This window comes from Ceratotherium simum, chromosome 3, assembly GCF_057802395.1.
Source record: "Ceratotherium simum simum isolate JZ-2026a chromosome 3, ASM5780239v1, whole genome shotgun sequence".
NCBI classification, from domain to species: domain Eukaryota; kingdom Metazoa; phylum Chordata; class Mammalia; order Perissodactyla; family Rhinocerotidae; genus Ceratotherium; species Ceratotherium simum.
Genome location: NC_141902.1, coordinates 21,489,489 through 21,511,461, shown reverse-complemented (window position 1 = coordinate 21,511,461; position 21,973 = coordinate 21,489,489). Strand labels below are relative to the sequence as shown.

Genomic DNA, 21,973 nt, shown 5'->3' with positions numbered 1-21,973 from the left:
TATTATTGGCACTTATATCCATAATATGACTAAGACATTTTGCATAGGCGCACAATCTAGGATTAAGTATAAAATAAAGAATTTAGGTTTCTGATGAATTTTAGAGTTCATTACTATTTAATTTTTAACATTTTACTTGACCCACTAAAAGAAAGTTTCTAAAGTCCTATGTAATATCACAATTGAAAAACAAAGAGCCATTTAAAAGGAAAAATCCAGAATATCAAATATTTAAAACAGAAGTGTATTTCAGATGGTATATTTTGAAAAACTGTACCTTTAAGCATTAATTTTCCTATTCAATAACTGGTAGCTACACATACCAGATGCTTCCTAAAAATTCTCCTGGATTTTAGTTTTCCCAAGTATGCTCACAAAAATTTAGAAAAATAGAATTTTCTTCTTCCTAATATCACATTTCCATCATACAGCAACATTCACCTTAAACTAAGTGAAGAATGTAAGAATAATTAATTTCACTAATTTTGTAAGGTAAATAGAATGTTTGCATTACGGCAATATTTGGGGACTGGGTAAACTAATAGGAATAAACAGTGTTTCTTGACACCTAAAACTGAAAATCACTTGGCCATATTTTATAGTTTGTTCCTTCTTATGAAAACACAGATACAAAAGTCTTTCGGTATAAGAAATACGACTGCATACAAGTAACCATATATATTACAATTCCTGGCATCTATACTGCTTCAAATTCAACTGATCCTGAGATCTGCCATATTTACCATTTCACCTAACATAAAGGTCAGAAAGTCCATTCACCAAGATTCCTAACCCAGTAAGTGTTAATGGATAAAATTATCATAAATTAAATACTAAAATGTCACCAGTTACATTGGTGAAAGTTAGTAAATAATGTAAAAATATTTCTCTCTTTAAACTTACATATGAGATAGTCCATATTTAATAGCAATGTGGAAATAAGGATCAAAAAATTACTGGGATATTTTATTGCAAATTGATTTATCTTCTCTCAAACTTTTTTGGCCTAATTCGAAGAGAAAATATTTTTTCTACTTTACCTCCTTAGTATACTATCTATACTCATTTAAAACTTTCCAGAAAAAACATAGGTTTAAAATAAAAGGAAATTTTTAATTATCTCTATTTATAATGCCATTTTGATTTCTTAATTATCTAATTATCATATATTTGTTTGATTATACATATTAAAGAATCCTACTTTTTGCTAAATTTCAGTAATAAAGACTGCATTAAATTATTCTGTTGTGGAATGGAAGATATTCAATGCTTCATTCAAAATTGTTTAAGGCAACTTATTTATAGTAATCACTCAAAATAACAATAGAAGAAAATCTGATTGAAAGAAATAGCACTTTACTCCCAACAAATATAACTTCAATTTAATTTTCTATTATACGAATACTATTCTCTCATAACCAAAGTTCTTGGTGATCAATAGCTTGCTTTTTCACCATTTCTGACCATATTTAATGATACAACCTGAAATCTTAAAAAAAAAAAAAAAGAAAATCCTATAATGAAAAAAAAATGTTTTGTATTTTTTTTTACTTTAAACCTAAACCTGCTTGGAATACTTGGTTATCCTTACTTATCATAGCTAACTCCATCAACTGGAATAAAATAGGAAGAAAAATAAAGAAATGCAGGAGAAATGGAAGAAAATCAACTGAGCCAAAACAGAACTAAAACCAAAAATGAACTTTATGAATTAGGCATAAAAACTAATTCTCGCCCCCTTAAATATTTTTTGAAATAAGGATGGAAATAAATAAGAATAGAAGCATTAATTACTCAACAAGAATTTTATAAACTTCAATCTCAGTGTTCAGAAGAGAGTCATTAATTCAGCAAATAATGTACTGAACACATAATGGAGACTAGGCAGTAAGGGATTCACCAATAAATAAGTCAGTGGCTGTCTCAAAAATGCTCACGATCTAGTCAGGGAGACAGATATATTTATAGGTAACACAGTAACACTTTAAACAAAGTATTAGTGAGAACAGAACACACGGTAGAGAGAAGTATTCATACTAACTGCCAAGACCAATAAAGATTTCACCTAAATTGGGCATCATCAAAGACTGAGTAGCATTCCACCAGGAAGAAAAGGTAGAAAGGACACTTGTTCCAAACACAGAATAGCCTAAACAAGGCATGGAAACACAGAAATGGATGAACATTCATAGAAATTCACAGAAATGCAAGCTGGCCATTACGGCCTCAGTACAGGTGATATAATAGGATATTAAAATGAGAATTTTCCCGTTTTCTCAGTTTCAGGTAAGGACCCAAAGCTGAGAACAATAGGTTCCAAGTATTAGAACTGCGGTGACAGATCGTCTCTGCAACACTGGGAAAGACTGTGGCCAAAACTTGCTCAGGCATCCTTTAATCTATCATTCACATCAAAAAATACAAGCACATCATCAAGGGACGAATGGATAAAGAAGATGTGGTGTATATACACAATGGAATACTACTCAGCCATAAGAAACGATGAAATCCAGCCATTTGTGACAACATGGATGGACATTGAGGGTATTATGCAAAGTGAAATAAGTCAGAGGGAGAAGGTCAAATACCATATGATCTCACTCATTAAGCAGTAGATAAAAACAACAACAAACAAACACATAGAGACAGAGATTGGATTGGTGGTTACCAGAGGGGAAGGTGGGAGGGAGGAGCGAAAGGGATAATTCGGCACATGTGTATGGTGATGGGTTGTAATTAGTATTTGGGTGGTAAACATGATGTAATCCATGCAGAAATAGAAGTATAATGATGTACACCTGAAATTTATACAATGTTATAAACCAATGTTACTGCAATAAACAAACAAACAAAAAACATATAAGCATATATTGGAAGAGGGGAGCTTATAAATTGAGGAAGAAATGTAACAGTGATTCACACAGAGTTTGGCCTAAGTCCTTTAGAATGCAGGACACTTAAGGAATGGTACAGGAACTGGACTCAGGACTGAAAAAAATAAAGGCAAGAGGGCAAGATGCTCTCAGTCTGGGCTACTACCTTAGAAATGGCCAAGAGTTCCATTCTAGGACTTATGGAGTAAAGAATTATGTTTTCCCACGGGACAGTTAAGGACCTCTGGGAAAGGAACCAGCACTGAGCCATTCTTCAGGGAACTCTACCCACAGGACTACAAAAGGAACAAGGTAACTCCAGAAGAAAGAGAGTGCAGGTAGAACAGAAAGTCAGAGACTAAGAAGGGTAGTCAAAAGAAGACAAAGGAAGCATCAACTGTATCGAGGAATTACAACAGGGTTATCCCTAGTCGGCAGGAGTCTTTAATAAACCCAGAAAAGCAAGAGAAAGAACTCATTTAGGTGTCCAACATACCTTTACTACGAATTAGTTCTTCTCTATTTCTAACCCCAAAACTTTGGAAGACCCAGGAGCAGCACAGTGAGCAGGGAGAAAAAATAAGGCAAAAGAAATTAATACAAAAGTCTACTTACTAGTTGACATGTCTTGTTCCCCTTTCCCACTCAGGTTTTTAAGCCTGCTTTGAGCAAGGTGGATGTAAGGGAGAAACTTTACATTGGACAAGAGTTTGGAATTTTAATCTCTTAGTCTGTTTTTTTAATTACCGGAAAATTAAGTCTATTTCGAAATGCCAGGGAGTGAGGAAAGAAGGAATGAAAGAGAAAACGAAAAGAACAAGAGAGAAGAGAGAAGAGGAAGAGGAAGATGAGCAAGAGCAGAGAAGAGAGATTAAAGACATCTGAACAGCATTTATCAAGGGGCAGAAAAAAATAATATCCAAAGTGGGATTTTAGGTACAGTGACAGGAAAGAATAAAGTAACTTTCTGCTTGCACCCTAGTGAGCCCACCTGTTTACATAAAGTCATTAAGAGTGGTAAATGGTGGGCAAAGTAGTCTGATTATAAGGCCATAATTTTGATATGATTATTGTGGAGTTTGAAATCTATTCTGTAAATATAGAAGAATTAAAGTTATTTTTTTAAAGGAGTACCAATCATATAATCATATATGTTGCGGATTTGTTTAGGGGGAACTTACATGTATTTATAAAATGTACATTCATTTCCTGAGTTGCAGAAACTCTGATAAGCACTGGGGAAAAGAAGTTAAAGGCAGACTCCGCCCTCAATGAGTTTACAGAGGAAACAGACAAGTGCCAAGGCAGTCAGTTACATTACATGTGATAACTGCTAGAAGAGGAATAAGCAAAGCCTACGGGATCATATACAAGGGTCATCTAACAAGTCTAAGGGATGAAGACAGAGTAAGAAACATCTTAGTTAAGGAGAAATCTAAAGTAGGCCTGAGAGATGAAGTTGAGTTACACAGATGATGGTGGCCTAAGGATAAAGGGGTGTGTGAGTGGTTGGAGAGAACGCTGCCAGCAAACAAAGGCCCCAAGCATGATATATTCTGGGAACTGCAATAGTTCAGTATCAGTCAATCAATACATGCAGTTTGCAAGGAAAGAAATGAAATTGAGGACATGAGGAGGAGTCAGATCACATGCCTAGACAGAGCAATTGGATTTTAAAGTGAGGACAATGGGGACCACTGAAAGGTTTTAGTAACACTCATTTTTCATATATTGCATGGTTAGTATATGCTAAGCACTCTTTCACATATGTTTTATTGTTTTTTCCTCACAACAACCCTGTGAGGTAGGTGTAATGATTCCCAATTAACAGATTTAAAAAAAACCCTTCAAGTTGTTAAGCAATTTACACTTGATTAAATAGCTACAAAGTAGCAGCCAGGATTCCAGACCATGCTTCAGAAAACATATTAGGAAGATGATACACACACACACACACACACACACACATTTTACCCACAACACATAGAAATTTCAGAGTTAAAGGAAATTTTTATGTAATAATGCTTGTTAATTCAGTATTAAAGATAAAAAAATACTTGTGGCATCAACAGTTCTTTATACAAACATATATTTAAAATTTTCAACTAATTCAATTTATATTGAAAAATATCTGCAGAATTGATAACAATAGGTGGGAATTAGTTAATATATAAAATAAGAATAGCAAAGATTGAGGTAACGATATGAGTATTTTATCTCCATATATCTGCATGAGGTTCTTTGGGGAAAACACCTTTTCACATTTATTTCTAAAATGTATAAATTCAAACTTCATATACTGTCCTAAGAATATAAATTATATTTCAGATGACAGAAAATGTTTGAATACTAAAGTTTATAAAATGAAGTAACTCAAATATAAATCATTTGGTCTAAAAAGAACTGTCCACCTAATGGTAAATTGTAAAATGATCTCCCCCTTATTCACAATAAAACATTTGAAACTTTTTCATCTTCCTATCACATCACAAGAATTTAATTAGACAAATTTGATAACACAAATAATTTTTTAAAAATCAGTTTGGGGGCCGGCCGAGTGGCGCAAGTGGTTAAGTGTGCGCGCTCCGCTGCGGCGACCCGGGGTTCGCCACTTCAGATCCCGGGCGCGCACCGACGCACCGCTTATCAGGCCATGCTGTGGCGGGTGTCCCATACAAAGTGGAGGAAGATGCGCATGGATGTTAGCCCAGGGCCAGTCTTCCTCAGCAAAAAGAGGAGGATTGGCAGATGTTAGCTCAGGGCTGATCTTCCTCACACACACAAAAAATAATAAATATAAAAATCAATTTGGGATGAATATAAAAATATGTCCCTAATTTAAAATATAGAGTATGTATTTTGTAAAACTGAAGAGGATATCAGAGATTTTAAAAATATGGATTGAAACTCTATTTAAAAAGGTATGTTCTTTAAAATTGGTTTAAATTAAATAAAATCTACAATCAAAGTTTACTTCCTAATATCTTCTTATTTTCTCACCTATTTCACTATTTCTTCAGCTCATCCTAATATTTCTTTCTAAAGCCTCTAATCAAAAGCTAGATGTTGCCAGAACATTACTGCTAGAAGTATAAGTATATATCATTACGTATTTAAAAATTCATATTATCCATGCAATTGCTTCATTTTTTCTATTTCAAATAGAAAATTATAATGGGGATGATGAAAAAACAAAAGTTTAATTAAGATTAATTACTCTTGATCTAGTATTTATTTCTGAATTCTAAAATTATTAAGTGAATATAAACTAAATAATAAGCCCGACCACAACTCTGGTCCTTTAGAATAAGATGAAGTGCCCGCCTTTGGAAAACAAACAATCAAATAGAGACACTAGGTATCCATAAGATACTTTATGCAATGAGAATTTCTAAATAAACAAATGTTCCAAATATACAATTTAACTGAAATACCAACATTTTCCTTTATTTTGGATTATACAAGTAATACATGTTCATTAAATTGAAATAATACACAAGTATATTCAATAAAAATGAAAGTTTCCATCTAATTCTCATTTCCAAATAACATACTCTGGGAGTATAATAAGATATAAGATTCATGGTTAAAAATGGAATCTAATAAGTTGTTAAACCTACATTATCTACAGAAGGTCTAATATATAACAATTAAATACCCTGTGTAATTGAAAAATATACACTCAGATATGCACAACAGGTATAGTTTGTACCTTTTCACCAAAACATTAAAATAATATATAAAACATATGGTCTATTCTGTCAAATATGATTACTTCAGTTAATAAGATAAATGGGATCAAGTAATACTTACAATTACATGATTTGCAGAAAATGCAAAAGAATCAATTATAGCAATTCAAATATTTCATATACTGATAAAATTCTCTTGCTAGAGATACATAAGTACATTATATTATATCTAAACTGTACTTAAAACACTAATATTTACTTCTTTAGGGTTTTGACTACTGAATGAAGTCTTAAGTCTATGCAAGTAAGGGGGAAAGTCTCAGTTTTTTGGTAATATTTAACTGCATTCCACTCTGAATATAAATAAAGCCTACTTTTTTCTAATTTACCTAATGATTCATGATGAATAGGATATTGAGAATTGTACTGTATTCTCAAAAAAATTTATTTCAAGACAGTGGGAGTAACTCCACTACAAAACTAGAGAGAGCTGAAAACCTTTGCAGGAAATCAGACCTCCTATTTTGATTCTAAAATACCATCACTAGGCATTTAATTAACACATATAATACTCCAACTAGAACAAAATCACTTGCACTAAAATATCTTGGTTACATAATGTAAGGCACAATTCTGAATACACAGAATTCTACCCCTGAGTTGAACAGAAAACACTTAAAAAAAAGAGTCTCTAAAAAATAATTCTACCCACCTCATTTTACAAGTAGGTATACTAGCCCAGAGAGGCTTTTATCTGCTTTCACTGAGAATTTATAGGTATAGAGATGTACACAAATATCATTCAACTTATGACAAAATTTAAAGTTACCTAAAACAGACACTATATTTCATATGACTGAGACTCTGTGAAGACTAACAGACCCTAATTTCTTGCCATAATACTGTCAATAGATGCACAAAAAAAAATTTTAACAAACCAATTAGATAACTAGCAAGTTATAATATTGACTAAAGAAGCAAAATAATGAAATGGTACAATCCATATCATATTGTGTAACAACAGACACAGCAGTTGCTAAGGTTATTTTCGTATCCTGTAAGGCATAAATATGCCAAACTATTAACACTAAAGATAGCACTCTCGTAAAAGTGCTTTTACAAAGGGGAAAAAAAAATCATTAATTAAGTGGGAGAGAGAGAATAAAATACGTTAAGTGGAAGTTCAAATATTTACTGTTTCTTCTCTCCCATGCTTTATTTCAATATGTTAAAAAAAAATTCAGGGCCAGCCCGTGGCTTAGTAGTTAAGTGCGCACGCTCCGCTGCTGGCATCCCGGGTGCGCACCGATGCACCGCTTCTCTGGCCATGCTGAGGCCGCGTCCCACATACAGCAACTAGAAGGATGTGCAACTATGACATACAACTATCTACTGGGGCTTTGGGGGGGAAAAAAAATGTGGTTTCCCATACAAAAAAGCATTTAAAAAAAAAAAATTCAAACTCAATGTTTCTGAAACAAAGAATCAAAACTAGGTTCATCATAAACTGGCTTTGATGCAAAACTTTCACCAAAAGAGTGAAAGTATTAAGACTAAGGCATAAAACACTGCAAGCAAAGCTAATTAGGATGTTCATACGGAATTAGAAGTTGATCTGCTATTTTAAGAACACAGCTCTAAGATCTTATATAATATTGGTTTGGCTACTTGAAAATATTTAAAAACAAATTGATTCTTTTAAGTTTCATTAAAAGTGAAGTATTTATAAAATCATTTTAGTTTCATTTACCTTTGGAATAAAATAATTTCCGAGGAGTGCATCCATTTATTTGTTATTCAATTCAGTACCAATCATAAATTAGATGACCTTAAAACAAAATTTAGAGCCAGGGAGAGCAGCACTAAATTTAACTGACCTCAATATGTTTTTAAATGATGCTTCCCAGTTATTTGTTATTCTCTCTTATTGGGTTTTCCAGTCTAGGGCGGGTACACAAGAAACTTACAGTCTATGTAGTACTCCTAGTCAGTTTCATTCTGCAGATGGCACAGTGGAGAAATACCTTCTGTACAGGACCATGTACAATTTCTTCTGCAGCTGTCAGCACCTAGGGGAAAGTGCGCTGTTAAACAGTTGCTGCGTTCCACCTCAGAAGTGGCTGCAATTCGGTGGTGGGTGAAGTGACTCCTGTACATACATACAGGGATGAAAAGTACTATAGAAAATGAAAATATTTAACAACCAAAGTGGCTGTCTGAAAACTGCCACAGCAAAACAGAATACAGCATTTAGTCACAAGAGCACTACACAGATGGGCTACCATTCATTTAAAAATTGAATGTTAAGAATGATTGAAGGAAAAATAGAAATACAGTTATTCAATTCACAACAGAACTATCAATCAATTTTAATACATATATATTAAAAATTATATCCAAACATTGTATACTGATTTATAACATTATTTCTATAGTAATTTACCTAAAACCAGGCGATGGTATACAGTAAGATACTTCATGCTGTTCAGCTAATTTAATGCTTTTGTTTTAGATGACAATTCAAGGGAGAAAAAACAAAACAAAATAGGTGAGATACCAGAACTGAAGCATAAGTAACATGAAAATATCTAAAAAGAAACTTAAGGAAAATCATTCTGAAATTCTTTATATTAAAAAAACAATTTTATGAAATAACTAGTCCTCATCAACTAGCAATGGTTAAATTATTTTTCAAATAATGGAGCTTTAAAAGTGATCTCATTTTATAATGTCACACTGAGTTAGAATTTAAATACAGTCTTCATCCTTAGCCCACGTAAACAATGAGTTAACCAAGTATATGATAACTTTAATTCATTAACACAGAAAATTATTACCACATCCTATTTTTACTAGAACAACAAAACCCTTTCTACATGATTTATCTTTGATGGAACCAGAAAATAAAATTCAAAAATTATTCTCTGAGAAATATCACTGAATCACTAGGCTGGAAGGTACTATCTTTCTAATCAATCTCTAGGCACAGCTACTATGTTTATATAACTCTGAAAAGGTAACTGTTTACATTATTTCAAAATACAGTGGTCCTCCCTTATCCCCCGGGGATTCATTTTAAGATCCCCAGAGGATGCGTGAAACCACCGATAGTACTGGACCCTGTATATACTATGTTCTGTTCACATAAAAGAAGCACTTGACAGCTTCTCTTTGGCATGCCAAATTGCTGGCATCACTACTCTCGCACTTCGGGGCCATTACTGAGTAAAATAAGAGTTACTTGAACACAAGTACGACGATACCAGGACAGTTGACCTGATAACCAAGAGGGCTCCTATGTGATCTGCATACAGTGTGGATACGCTGTACAAAGAGATGATTCACGTCCCCAGCGGCATGAAGCAGGACAGTGTAAGATTTTATCACGCTACTCAGAAGGGCGTGTAATTTAAAACTTACGCATTGTTTATTTCTAGAATTTTCTATGTAATATTTTCAGACCACAGTTCACCCTGGGTAACTGAAACTGCAGAAAGTGACATCATGTATAAGGAGGGACTACTGTTATCACATTTAGGTTCCTGAAACAGACTGAGGGTACTTTGAAGCAAAGTCCAACAAATCCGACATTTAAAAGTGTCCCATCCATCAAACTTTTCTGAATCTCACTTGCCATAACAGAATTTATTTATTTTGGCATAAACTCAGTGGAGTTAGAGATAGCTGACAATTTCCTTACAGCTTTTTGAAATTCTTTCTAGAATAAGGCATGGTGAGAATAAATATTATTTCCTTTAATTGACTAGAGGTGGTAGAGAAAGAAAAAAGTAGTTTCCCAGTCTCTTTACTAAAATAAGACATAGATCAGGAATTCCCAATCTGGGGTCCAGGTATGGGATTTAGGGAGCCTAGGAATTCTGCAAAAGTGCATACTAAAATAAAGACATATTGAGGCCGGCCGGGTGGTGTAGTGGTTAAGTTCATGTGCTCTGCTTCGGTGGCCTGGGGGTTCGCAGGTTCAGATCCTAGGCGCGGACCTATGTACTGTTCATCAAGCCATGCTGTGGCAGGCATCCCACATATAAAATAGAGGAAGATGGGCACAGATGTTAGCTCAAGGCCAATCTTCCTCAGCAAAAAGTGGAAGATTGGCAACAGATGTTAGCTCAGGGCTAATCTTCCTCACCAAAAAATAAATAAATAAAATAAACACATATTGTATGGATCCATAAGTACATTTTTCTAGGGGAAATGGGCTTTTGTCAGGTTCTCAAAAGGCTCTGTGACTCCCCCTCAAAAGTTTAAGGAACTACTGATAAATGACGTGAAGACAGCCAATTGAATAAGCAACAGTAATCATTTAAATTAAATGTCTAACTCTGAGCAGTTCTTTCTTCTTATGTAAAATGAGTTAACAGACACAGGGAAGTTCCAATGACTAAATGAAATAACTCACATACAGCACATGGTATAACAACCGACCTATCAGTAACAGCAATAATTGTTCACAAGAGCCATATCAAACAACTAAAACTTCCTTACAGGGTCCCATCTTTGTTTACTGCTGCATAACTTCATAATACTGTTTTTATTTAGCTGTGTCTTGCAACATTAAAGGGTACACATTTCTGCATTATTTTAGATACAAAAATGTTAAATACAAGTTTTGGATCACTGCTACATACTCCTAGAGTCTACATTTCCCAAAACACCACACTGGTCCCTTCTACGACACTGTACTTAGTTGAAACAGTTCAGATACAGAAAACATTTGGCTTCAATTATTCATAGAAAATAATTTCATTTCCTTTATCAGTCTCTCCTTTTATTCACACAATAATATACAAACAAAAAATTTAAATTTGAAGAATCTATGAAGGGATTAAATTTTCTGAAAAGGTTATACAAGTAATACTTTTACTTTCATAAATCTTTTGCCCTACTCCTTTCAGTTTAGTTTTCTGAAGGTAAAAAGTACAATAAACATTCATACATACACATCCTTTAAAACGAATCCTGATTACAACATGTAGATTAGCCTTACCTTTAAAACGAATTCACGTTACAAACAGAATTATAAAATAGTGTTTATGGTGCTCTTCAAGATTGTGGTAACTATTAAATACTTAACAAAAAACGACAAATGAACTCTTTCTAAGTATTAAAGATATTCAGTGAAGAAACACAAGGTTTGCTAATATACATGAAATAATAGCATACAATGCAACTATATGGTTGGTTCCCAATCATTTCAAATGTAACATTTCTAGAGTCTTCTCATGATAGGAGTTATATTTTATGAATTCACACACTGCTAAAATATATTATTTTACTAATAAGCAGTAAGAACAAAGGGAATAGGCTTTACGTAAAGACACAGAAGTAAGAGAGAAGCATATTAAGCACTCACAGTACTGCAATGGGAAGGTATGAGTAGAATACAGAGTACATGGAGGGGTCAGTGAGGAGAAGGACAAGAGGCACAGGCCCAGATAGCCTAAGGACTTTTGGAATATTTTATTCCAAAGGGCGGCTTTTTGAGAAATATTTTACAAAAATCACTCTAGCAGCAGCATGGAAACGAACTAGAAGTGTGGATGGTTCAAGTAGGATGACAACAATGGGAATATATCGTTAGGAAGAATAAAAGATCTATAAAAAATAAAAAAGTATACTACTATGCCAAACACTAGAAGCCTAAAAATTGTAAGACGTCAAAGCTATTTCTAAAGTTTGGGTATAGAAACTAGCATTCATTCATCTATTTATTCGCTTAACAAAAAAATCGATTGTCTCCTACAGGTCAGGTCCCATTTTAGGCACTGGGTAAAGCGCTGAGCGAATGACTTGCCTTCTTGATGATTACATGCTAATGGACGAGACAGATAATAAACAAACTATTAAATATATAATAAAATGTATGGAAGTGATTCATGTATAACCCAAAAATAAAGCAAGTTATGGGAACAGAGTGACAAATGTTCCACTTGAACAGAGTAGTCAGAGAAAAGCTAAGGAAGCAGCATTACTGGAATGAAGAGTGAAATGACACGAGTCCACAGACTATCTGGGGTAAGAATACTGCAGACAGATGGAACAGTAGGAGCAAAGCCCTGAGATGGGAACACCCGATCAAAATTTTAACCTGGGGTCAGATCATGCAGGGCCTTACAGGCCATAATAAGAATTCTGGACTTTTTTAACTGTTACAGCAAGTCACTGCAGTATTTTGACTAGGGGAGTGATAATAACTTTGTTTAATCTTTTAAAAGGACCACACCAAGTGTTGTGGTGGAACTGATGGTAGCCAGCAAGAATGGACGTACTAGCAAGACTATGGTAAAATTTACATAGAGTATCAAGTGGGACTTTTCCCACTGCCCAGAAATTGGTAATTAGAATCCAAGACTAAGAACAAAGAATCACCAATCAAGTCTTTCACATTCAGAAGACAGCCTAAGCAAGTGGGAGCCAACTACTTCTCCATAACCAAAACATCTTTACCTTCCTCATCCTCTTTATTCCAGAACTGCCCACCCCTGCCACATCTTGAGTGAGTCAATCATCCGAGTTTGCTTCAGTGACTTAAAGTAGTTGGATAGTGCTGTTGCCAAGGGTCCAAATCAAGCAAGAGTGGGTCCAACAGACTCACAAGAAGGGAAGACTAGTATCTCATCTCTCAGCTGGACTTCTTGTGTTTAGATTTGCTTATCATCACATGCCCACTCCCCCTCCCCATGCCTATTTGAGGAGAGGGGAAAAAAGACTCAGGGTTGGCAAACAGGGTAGAGACAACTGGAGTCACTACAAATTTGTAATAGCACAGAGTGCCTTGACTGTGAAAGTAGCTGGGCTTGAGCCTCCAGACTATGGAGATCCCAGCAGTCAGAGGCTATGGGTATACTGGAGAGGTAGAAACTGAGACAGAGTAGAAAAAGACAAGCCAGAACTGGATGGTGTGACACTCCAAAAATATCTCACCCCCTAAAAAAAGCTTTACATGTGTCACATCAAAGAGCTAGTATTTGTCTCTCTTTCCCCACAGAAGGCATCTCTAGTCAGTGGTAGGCAGAGGAAAAGAAAGAGAAGAAAGGCAACAACAAACATGCCACGTACAAAGGGGAGACTTTTCCCTTTCCATCTGTCTCCTCCAGGCATCAGCACCAAGGAGGAGAAACAGGAATATAAATGAAGGGGCAGATCACTCTCTACTTACTGGAGTGAGCAGACTGAATGACTAGGTTCAACCCTTTCCACACTCCAATCTCCTAGAAAAGCCAAAGTGGCACCAAGTAGAAAGGGAAAAGATGAGTTTTAAATTGGGCTATGAGGTTAAAATTCAAACTCGTCAGATTAAACTGACTTTACTAGATTAAAGTCAGATAAAACTGATTTTCGGAAGTGTCCAGAAAGCTGTGACACTTTATTAAGATGAGTAAAGAAACAAACAAAAAAAAGTGATTTGACAAATCATAAAAAAAGGTCACAATGGAGAAAAATAAAGCCATTCCATGTTTGCATTCCCACTTAATTCTCCATCTCAGTTCATACTGTATTATGAAATGATTAGCACAAGTGAACCAGCAGTAAGTGATTTTGACTTTTCGTCTCTCTAAAACATTCTGTAAATATCAGGCTGAATGCCTAGGTTATATCATATTCTTATTTCTTATTCTTAAGAAAAACTAGTAATTACATAACTATGGGTATTTTAAAAGGAATTCCTTAGATGTTCCCTTTGTATAAAAGTTATAGAAATAGTTTGAAAATTTGTAAACAATGCTAGGTCTTATTACAATACTAACGAATAAAAATATTTTTATGTTTGTGGAGAATATTAGGTTGTACAGATGTTAAAAAGTAAAATCCCCTAAGTAAGATACCAAACTTAAAAGCTTGCAAAACAAAAAGGGTCTAGGGAAGGAAAAAGCAAAAAAGAAAGAAAAAACAGGTTAGAAGGTTTATTGTTTTAAAGGAATACTTTCGATATTCATATTGAAGTAATCTAAGACACAATTTTAGAGAATATTCTGCTCTGACTCATAGCTTAATAACTTAGGCCTTTCCCCTAAACTGAATCATATTCTTTCCAGTCATTTAATATTAAGTGAATATTTAATGGGAATTCTCTAAAAACTCAGGTATATCTTTTTAAATAAATTGAGGTATTGGTATTTTACATGACCAAATTATACATAACCTTATCTCTGGCTAAATGTCACACTTTCAGAGAATACAGGATCCTATTACATTGATGCTTATAACTCTTATAACGCATGATAACATATATTTTATCAGAAAGTCCTTCTCAGAGATACAACATAATGCAGAGAAAGTAATGTGAATCAAAACTACAAAATTAAGTTCTATATTTATACTTTTCTAGTTTAGTTTTTCATAGTATATAAGAATAAATGTTACCAGTTATAAGTAAATCGGAAAGTGCAAGGAAAATCATATAAACTCAAGTCATCCAAACTTACATGTTAATTCACTGTTAGTAAATAATGTCAGCCAGATTGTCAACACAACATTGAAGAAGAACAAAGCTGGAAGACAGACACTATCTGACTTCAAGATTTAGTAAAAAGCTATGGTAATCAAGACAGTGTGGTATTGGTGAAAAAACACACGAACTGATCAATGGAAGAGAACAGAGAGTCTAGAAATAAATCCATAAAAATACAATCAACTGATCTTTGACAAAGGAGCAAACAAAATTCAACGGAGAAAGGATAGCCTTTTCAATAAACGGTACTGGCGTAACTGAAGGTCCACATGCAAAAAAAAAAATGAATCTTGATGCAGTCAATAAACCTTTCATAAAAATTAGCTCAAAACGGATCAAAGACAAAGCTATAAAACTCCTAGAATATAACACAGGAGAAAAACTAGGTGACTTTGGGATTGAAAACGACTTTTTACATACAACACCAAAAGCACAATCCATGTAAGAAAAAAATCGATCAGCTGAATGGACTTCATTAAAATTAAAAACTTCTGCTCTTCAAAAAACACTGTTAAGAGAAGGAAAAAATAAGCCACAGACAGGGAGAAAATATTTGCAAAACCTCTATCTGATAAAAGACTAGTAAACTAAATATACAAAGAACTCTTAAAATTCAACAATTAGAAAATAAACAACTCAATTAAAAAATGGGCAAAAGATCTGAATAGACACCTCACCAAGAAGATAAACTGATGGCATTTAACATATGAAAAGATGCCAAACATCCTATGTATATCACTTTGCTAGGGCTGCTATAACCAAGTACAACAAACCGGATGGCTTAAACAACAGAAATTATTGTCTCACAGTTTGGAAGATAGAAGTCCAAAATGAAGATGCTGACAGGCTTGGTTCCTTCTGAGGGCTATGAGATTCCAGGACTCAATCCTTGGCTTATAGATGACAGTTTTCATGTTCCCATGGTATCCTCCCTGTATGCATATCTCTGTGTCCAAATTTCTCCTTTGTATTTTATTTTATTTATTTATTTTGGTGAGGAAGATTGGCCCTGAGCTAACATCTGTTGCCAATCTTCCTCTTTTTCCTTGAGGAATATTGTCCCTGAGCTAACATCTGTGCCAATCCTCCTCTAACTCTGTACGTGGGATGCCACCACAGCATGGCTTGATGAGCAGTGTAGGTCCACACCTGGGATCTGAACCTGTGAACCCCAGACTGCCAAAGTGGAGTACAAGAACTTAACCACTACACCACCGGGTCGGCCCTCAAATTTCTCCTTTTTATAAGAATACCAGTCATACCGGATTAGGACCCACTGTAATAACCTCACTTTAACTTGATTAACTCTGTAAAGACTCTACCTCCAAATAGGTCACATTCTGAGGTACTGGGTGTTAGTACTTCAACATAAGAATTTGGGGGGGGAATAATTCAACCCATAAAAGTACATTATTAAGGAAGTGCAAATTAAAACAACAATGAGATACCACTACACACCTATGAGAATGGCAAAAATCCAAAACACCGATAATACCAAATGCTAATGAGGATGCAGAGCAACAGGAACTCTCATTCATTGCTAGTGGAATGTAAAATAGTAATGCCATTTTGGAAAACAGTTTGGCAGTTTCTTTCAAACTAAACATACTCTTACCATATGATCCAGTAATCATACTCCTTGTTATTTACCCAAACAAGTTGAAAACTTATGTATGCACAAAAACCTACACACAAATGTCTATAGCAGTTTTATTCATAATTGCCGAATTTGGAAGGGACCAAGATGTTCTTTGACACGTAAATGAATAAATAAACTGTGGTATATCCATACTATAGAATATTATTCAGTGATAAAAAGAAATGAGCTATTATGCCACAAAAAGACATACAGGAACCTTAAATGCATATTGCAAAATGAAAAAAGCCAATCTGAAAAGGTTACATACTATATGATTCCAAGTATATGCCATTCTGGAAAAGGCAAAACTATAAAGACAGGAGAAAAATCAGTGGTTGCAGAGATGCATGGGGAGGGAGAAGGGATGAATAGGTGGAACACAGGGGACATTTAGGGCAGTCAAACTGTTCTGTATGATACTGCAATGATAGATACATGTCATTACATATTTGTAAAAACACACAGAGTGAATCCTAATGTAAACTATGGACTTCAGTTAAACCTTTCTGTGAGCCTGAAACTGCTCTAAAAATTGAAGTCTATTAATTAAAAAAAAAAAGTGGTTGTTCTATTTAGAAGGTCAAGAAGTAAAAGGTTTAGCACAATTACGTGGAAATAGGCCCAAAAACCTAAACGCAAATGGTGACAATACTATTTTTTTAACTATAGTCATGAAAGTAAATTATGGAAAGAATATCTCATATCTGATTTTAAAATAGTGACTTGAACACAATACAGGTACAGAACCAGAAACAATGGTAACATTGTTACAAAGGCTCATATGCAAATATGTTTATCAAGGTAAAACCTTTTTGTTCCTCATTTTTCCATTGACATTCTTTTGTAAAGCTATCTGCTTATCATCTTACCAAAAAAACATTTTCAATCTGAAGCATCTTTTTCAGGCTACTTGCACTTGAAATGAAACCACGTGAAGGAGCCTAAGCATTTCATATATTCACAATAAGAGATAAATCGAAGCATACAGCTACCCAAATTTGCTTTCCTCAGATGCGAATAACATTTACAGTTTCTAGGACCACAGTGCATACTAAACTATATGTTTATAAAGGTCATTCATGCCACAGAACTCAATAAAACTGTAATCTATATATAGGAAGTTATAACTGGGAAACAAGGTTTAAATAGGCCAAGACATTTTGTTAGGTTTAACAACGTGCTATTTTAATTTCAGAAACCCAGATAATGCCATGAATATAACAATATCAAAGTCTGACATAACATTTTTAAAAATATTCATGCTATACTCACTCTACTCATTCTAAAATTCTCTAGCCTCCCTGATGAATATTAGAATGGAACAAGGTAATATTGTTTCAGCAAATTGAAAAAGAAAACTTCTGACTAAAAAACTCAAGAATATGTTTTTCTTCTCTGCCTACATATTATGCATCTTACTTGGATGCAACAGAAAATTTATAGAGACAAGGGAATTTTAAATTAACTATGAGATGAATTTTCACCAAGAGAAGAAAATAGTTTTCTACCTTTTAAAGTTAAAAAAAAAAGTGGTTATTTTTCTAAAGTGTGTAGATCTGTAGATCTAGCCATACATCTGTGTAATCATTATTCATTATTTTCTAATATTGCTCAATGATGTTTATGAATCTGATGCATCTTTCCAGAAAGGAGAAATAACCTTCAATTTGAGGAAAATATAAAATATCCCAGTAGCTGTGTTAAAGAGCCTAATTAGATAAAATTTGATTTGAAATCCAACAATGAGGAATTTATTATTACTCTCATAATTTATTAAATACTCTACTGGTTACTGTAACTCTGGGAAGGATACTAAAATGCCCATTTTTTAAAATATGGGATAATTTTAATTTTTAATGTCATTTTTATATGATGTAGATAGGTTTATATTTGAAACTCTCTTATTATCAATTGCTGTTGACATTTCCAAATCCAAATATCTTGATATTTAAGAGAGATCACATACCAAATTTATACTTTATACTGACAATAAAAATAAACATATCCTTTATCATGACTCTAAGACTACCCCCTACTTTAAGGATGCCAAAAATGTACATAAATTTATAAGAACTCCTTAAAATGTCCACAATGTAATTTGTCATATTTAATACACGTCTTTAAATAATAATTTCTTCAAATGAAAAAGAATATGATAGTTTCTTCTACCACAAAGTTATAGAAATGTAACACTGAAATCATTCATTACGATAATTAGTAAAATGACAACTTTATTGAATAAGGAAATTTTGCTGTCTATGCCACGTAGAAATTGTCAAACAAAGTGGTGTTCTCTAACTGCCCGAGGCTATTGAGAGATAAAAATTAAGTAACAGCAGTCTTTCCCCAATTCATAGAACAATTAGATTAAGGGATGAAACTGGCTAATTTTGAGATTTTATCTGATTTTTAATATTTGTTAACTCCTACCAGTGGTCTATACTATTCTATTAGTGTAACAGGGTAATTATGAGGACAGACCTAGGGGGTCAGACTGTTTGTGAGCAAATCCTATCTCTGTCTCTAATTTTATAGAAAAAATATATAATTACATATGTATATATGCATATATATATCCATGTGTATATATATTAAGTATATAATTAATATATATACTTATATACTTACATATGTACATGCATTCATATATTTATACACACATACACATATATACACCCACTTACATACCCATACATATCACACATATATACATACTTTGTGCAAATCATTTATTCTCTTATGCCACCTTTTCCTCACAAGATTATTGTGTGAACTAATTCAGTCAATATATGGAGAGTATGTAGTTGTAACTGTCCTTGGCTCATAGTAAGTTTCATATAAGTATTAGCTATTATTGTCATCACTGCTGCTGCTCAACTAATGTTAAGTTTGATATACTAATACTCTCAGTGCCCTAAAGAATATAATAATTTCAACATGCTCTATCACTTGAAAAAGCTGAATAAATTTGAAGACTACTGCCACTGAAACAGAAAAAGCATGGAATTTTGAAATATACTTGGGATTTTTAGAGGGAGTAGAGGAAGAACTGAGAGCAGGGAGTATCTTTTGTCACAAAATACTTTGAACTCTCTTGAATGTAAAAGCTATTTGCATATCACATGAGATTTGTGAGTAGAGATAACAGAAATGCATCCTATCCCAAATCTTTATTCTTTAACAGCAGCAGCTGACACAGGAGAATAATTTCCTGCTTCACCGTGCTGACAGTACATCACCTAGATTCAGAAATTATATCCTCAGCAGGAAGGCAATAGGTTTCTGTCTACACTGAAGAAACAGAAGGATAGAAGAATTACACAAAATAAGAATGATCTATTATTATCATAAAAGAAAAATCAAACAGTATTGAACAGAATTTATTTTTAACTGGTGACACTCTAAGTAGAATTAAGTTCATTTTAAATTTCAAGTGTTTGGTGGTAATATTTTTTAAAGAAATAAAAGTTTTGTTTATTCATAATCTTTAAATCTTCCTAACAAATATTATATTTCTACTCTTCCTGAAGTTTCCTTTAAACAAAGGAAAATTTTAATCAAATCAACTGAAACTTATTAGTCCTCTGGCTTTATTTAATTATACCTAGTGTGTAGAACACTGTGTCCTAATTCAGACGGTAAATGTTATTTTTTAAAATTACCTAGAAGGATGGTGAAAGGTAATAATTAATAGTTTACATTAAAGTTTTGTAACACCAAAAGAATTATTCTTCACTCAATAAGTAATAATTTCTGTGCGTCTATGTGTATACAAAGCCTATTTATAAGCTAATTAAGTTATATGAAATCTGGTGACTTACCTTATTCAAAGTGATTTTTAATATGTATGTTAGTTTAAGTAACTCTAGATGTCATGAAGAAGTACTGCAGACTCTTGATCTATAGTGAAAAAGTACCAACCTCAGGTTCTAGAATAAGCTCCCAGATTCAAATCTTTTTGTCATTTACTAGCCATGTGATACTGGGCAAATTACTTAATACAAGCATCAAGATAATTTGCCTAACGGAACCCCAGAAAGGCAGGGGTAATGATAGCACTGAATATTGAGGGATTCTCTAAAAGTCTGTATGGAGAACATTTCCACACACAGATTAACTATCCCATTCCACGTCTTCTTCTGCCTCTAGAAGATCAGAGTGTTCGACATCTTAAACCAGAGACGTTCCTGACTAGAACTACCAAACACAACGTAGTTAGGAGTCAAGTAACAAGAGTCAACTGGACCTGAACCAGTTCCTAAATGCTGGCAGGCAGAAGCAAACCATCCAGAAAGAATATCTGAAAATTCATTGGAGAACCTTTAAGATCCCAGAGACTAGATATATAGATACCACAATCTGGGATCTATCTCACAAGAGAAATTCTCGCTCTTTGCTTGATCACCCTAATGAAGCCAACTATGCACCAGGCATAGAAAGCAATCAATCTAAGTTGTAGAACAAAGTATTATGGAAAGGTCTCCACAGAAAAAGACAAATTTGATAGTTTGAAACCATGGTTGGGCATTCAAAAAAATTATTGATATGCATATAACAGCTCTGTTGAAACATTTAGGGGACAAAAAACACTAGGTACACAAAAAACAAGCAAATAAAAATGATGTAATTACTAACTCCAGAAAAAAGAAAGTTGTAGGAGAAAGGAAATAATCATAATACATCGCCTCACTCAAAAAGGAATAATATTTATAATACAATAGTGCTGATTTAATGCAAAATCATCGGATAAGTACGTTAAGAAAATGAAGTGGTTATTGTATAAGTATGTTGAGAGAATGGGGCGATATCAATGTGAGAATAGTAAATCTCCAATCTCTAATAAAACGGGAAGTAAACTGATAGAGAAAAAACTGATAAATCAATAAAGAGCAGTTTAAAAGTGTTATTTTAAAATATGAAAATGCGATAAGAAACAGCTCCAAGAGTGCAAAGTGACTGCCTCTGGGAACTAGGGCTGTGGAAGATGGGGAGCAGTGAACCAGAGGAGGGTTTTATTTGGTTGCAAGACTTTTAATACTATTTTACTTTTTAACTCTGTGCATACACTATTTAACTTTTAAAATCAATTTAAGAAAGTAAATTAGATAAATTTCCTACTTACAATGTGAAATAATACATGATGAATGCCAATTTATAAATTTTAACACAGTAATATCTCAATTATCCAGCATGGCCATGGTTTCGCATAACAAAATCTGGAGATGAATTGAAGTTTACACCTTCAAGTGACAAAACTTACCTTTCTTCACCAATTGTTAAAAGATTTTTTTTAAAAAAT

The 21,973-nt window shown here is 33.7% G+C and overlaps 1 protein-coding gene across 2 annotated transcripts in view; it reads right to left on the bottom strand.

Moving 5' to 3' along the window:
- The window catches only part of NOVA1 (NOVA alternative splicing regulator 1), a 149,578-nt gene that overhangs the window by 93,311 nt on the left and 34,294 nt on the right, over positions 1–21,973 (bottom strand). Inside the window, exon 1 of one of the 2 annotated variants that reach the window (XM_087423172.1) lies at positions 8,533–8,608. The exons of the other annotated variant lie outside the window; for it this stretch is intronic. The gene's annotated coding sequence lies outside the window, so the exon portion shown is untranslated. Of the gene's footprint in view, positions 1–8,532; positions 8,609–21,973 lie in introns of those variants that run through there. 2 annotated transcript variants of the gene reach the window in all.